The sequence below is a fragment of the Mustela lutreola genome, chromosome 13, assembly GCF_030435805.1.
Source record: "Mustela lutreola isolate mMusLut2 chromosome 13, mMusLut2.pri, whole genome shotgun sequence".
Lineage (NCBI taxonomy): Eukaryota > Metazoa > Chordata > Mammalia > Carnivora > Mustelidae > Mustela > Mustela lutreola.
The window spans coordinates 20,258,066-20,261,143 of NC_081302.1; the positions used below are offsets into that span (position 1 = coordinate 20,258,066).

Sequence of the window (3,078 nt, forward strand, 5' to 3'; positions counted from 1 at the left end):
CAGCACCTGATGCTCACTAGGTACTGCATGTCAGAGGCAGAGATCCTGTGACAGGTGAGGAGATCATGGCGAGGGAAACAGAAGCATACAAAAACAGCAGAGGCCAAGGCCACTTGTCCATCGCCGGGAAAATTGAGAAAACAGTACCCAGGATCATTCCTCTCCCCTCCGAAATGCAAGCATGGTCTAAGAAGCTCTCTGAACAGCTGCTACATCATGGAGGAGGAAAGCACTTTTCAAAGCAGGAGAAGGTTCAGATTTCTAATAGAAGGAAGTGCTGAGGAGTCACTTCATTGTAAACTGACAGCAAAACAATAAATAGCCATAGGGAGATCATTGCAGAACATGAGTGATTCCGGATATGTGTTAGCCAGAGGAAAGCTTTATAGTCCAAGAATGAATCTCGGTGTATAAAGACATGAAGTAGATACAATGACCTTTCATTGCTGTTTACTGACTACACATGAAGTTCATACGGTAGTTGTGTTTATTAAAAAAAAAAAAAAAATTACAGTGCTCACTCCAGCAGTACATGTACTAAAACTGGAATGATATAGAGATGAACATACATGGCCCCTGCACAGGATGGCGTGCAAATTCATGAATATTCCATATTTTTGTAGTATCATGTTAAGTGGCATAGGTCAGTCAGAGAAAGGCAAATACCATATGATTTCACTCATATGGAATTTAAGAAACACAAAAAAGGAGAAAGGGGGAGAAAAAGAGAGAGAAAGACAAACCAAAAAAAACAGACTCTTAACTACAGAGTACAAACTGATGGTTAGCAGAGGGGAGGTGATGGGGGTTATGGAGGGCACTTACGATGAGCACTAAGTAATATACAGAATCATCGAATCACTATATTGTGCACCTGAACCTAATGGAACATTGTGTGTTAATTATATTGAAATTAAAATTAAAAACTTCAAAAAATTAGTATTTTGGGGAAAAATGTGGTAAATGTTTTCTTGAGTTTTGATTAAAGACACACAGAAAAATAAAATACTCTTAGAAAGGGTAGTGGGATCTGATTACATGTTTGCAAACTGGGGAGGTGAGAAGTCTTGGTAGGATAAACAATAAGAAAGCTTACATGCATTATCAGGTCTAGACTGACATAAGGTGGTACCAGGTATGAACATACCTTCAAACAAAGTGATAAAATGAAGATAGGAAGGGGAAGAACTGGGAAGAATGTAACACAAACTAAAATGAAAAATATCCACCAAAACTATGTTTCTGAATTTACGTAAGATAGAAGATGCAATTGTTTTGTTTTGGTTATGGAAAACAAGAACCTGAGATCAGGGATAGTGAGATTGGAAATATCCTTCAATAATCAGATTTGTTCATCTAGATTGTTTACTGTATTTATGCTGATTTAATATATGAAAAATCTATAACGATTATACATAGGCATCTATAACTTGCATAATCTATATGCACAAAAATATATTCATCTATGCAAGATATATGCATATGTAGTTTTAAGTAAATACATTCTTATAGGACATGTGATCAATTTTATTTTGTTTTTATTTAATTAATTTTAATTTATTTTTAATGGAACATGATCAAATATGATTTGAAGATCAACCTTGCACAAATTATTTAGAAAATGTGCGAGGATGGTGAGGCTTTTAAAATTATTCAATATCTACAAATGACTTTCAGTGTTCTTCACTTGAAAGGGTAACTTGGAACATTATGGATAAATACCCTCTCTTCTGACTCTTTCCTAAAGTTTTGGAGACTCATTTCTTTCCTTTGGTGTGTGGGAAGATATATGGTATTGCCCAAATAAACTCTGGGATTTTTTAAAAAATTTAATTCCTTTATTTATTTATTTATTTATTTGTTTATTGCTTTCGGAATTTTTCTGTCTTTACTTGGTAAAAAAAAGCAATCCAACATATTTTTAACTGCTTCTATTTAATATTTTTTGTCAAACATGATAACCACTCTCAAATTCCAGAAAGTTCTGTAACACAAAATATGAAAATGTAATTTTTGATTAGTGTTTCTGGACAATTTATGTCTTTCCTTATATAGTAGGAACAAATGCCTACTGATCAAAGTTAGGAAAATTTCTAATAATAGCCAACATTTATTTAGAGATAATTATATTGCAGACATTGTATTAGGTTCTTTGTAAATATTATCTTTGTTCTTTTTAAATATTGTATCTAATTCTCAAATGATAAAATGTCGCTTTATTAACTGACTATTAAAATTCACATAGTCAATTGACTTAATACTCACATTTTATGTCCCTGAAAGCTAATACTGTCTCTTTTCCTCCCAGCTTTATTGAGATATAATTGACATATAATATTGTGTAAACTTAAGGTGTCCAATATGTGTTGACATGATATACTTATGTAATGTGGAATGATGATCACCATAGTACTGTTTAACACATCTATCATGTCACATTTATCCTTTCTTTTTTGTAATAAGAACATTTAAGATCTACTCTTTAAGCAACTTTCAAGTATTTAATTTAATTAATTATAAAGACCATGCTATGCGTCAGATCCCCAGACCTTATTCATCTTATAACTGGAAGGTTGTACTCTTTGATCAACAATTTTCCCATTCCCTTCACTCTCCACCATCTGGAACCCACCGTTCTACTCTCTGTTTCCATGAATTTGGTTTTTGGTTTTTTTTTTTTTTTTTTAAATTATACATACAAGTGAGAGCATACAGTGTTTGTCTGGCTTATTTAATTTAGTATAATGCCCTTAAGGTTTATCCATTTTGCTACAAATGGCAGGATTTCATTATTTCTTCTGACTAAGTAATATCCCATTGTAGATAGATACCATATTTTCTTTGTCCATTTATCCATAGACAGGTTGTTTCCCTGTCTTAGCCATTGTGATTAATACTGCAATGAATGTGGGAGTATGGATATCTCTTCAAGATCCTGATTTCACTTCATTTGGATATATACCCAGAATTGAAATTGCTGGATCATGGTGGTACTATTTTTAATTTTTTTGAGGGACTTCCATACTATTTTTCATACTGGCTGTCCCAATTCGCATTCCCATCAACAGTGCACAGGCT

At 33.2% G+C, this 3,078-nt stretch overlaps 1 non-coding gene across 1 annotated transcript; it reads left to right on the forward strand.

Annotated features, from left to right (window-relative positions):
• The first annotated feature begins 513 nt into the window (after nucleotides 1–513).
• On the forward strand, nucleotides 514–619 carry LOC131814210 (U6 spliceosomal RNA). Its single transcript, XR_009347203.1, has one exon. It is a non-coding gene; the product is annotated as a U6 spliceosomal RNA (small nuclear RNA).
• The last annotated feature ends 2,459 nt before the right edge of the window (nucleotides 620–3,078 follow it).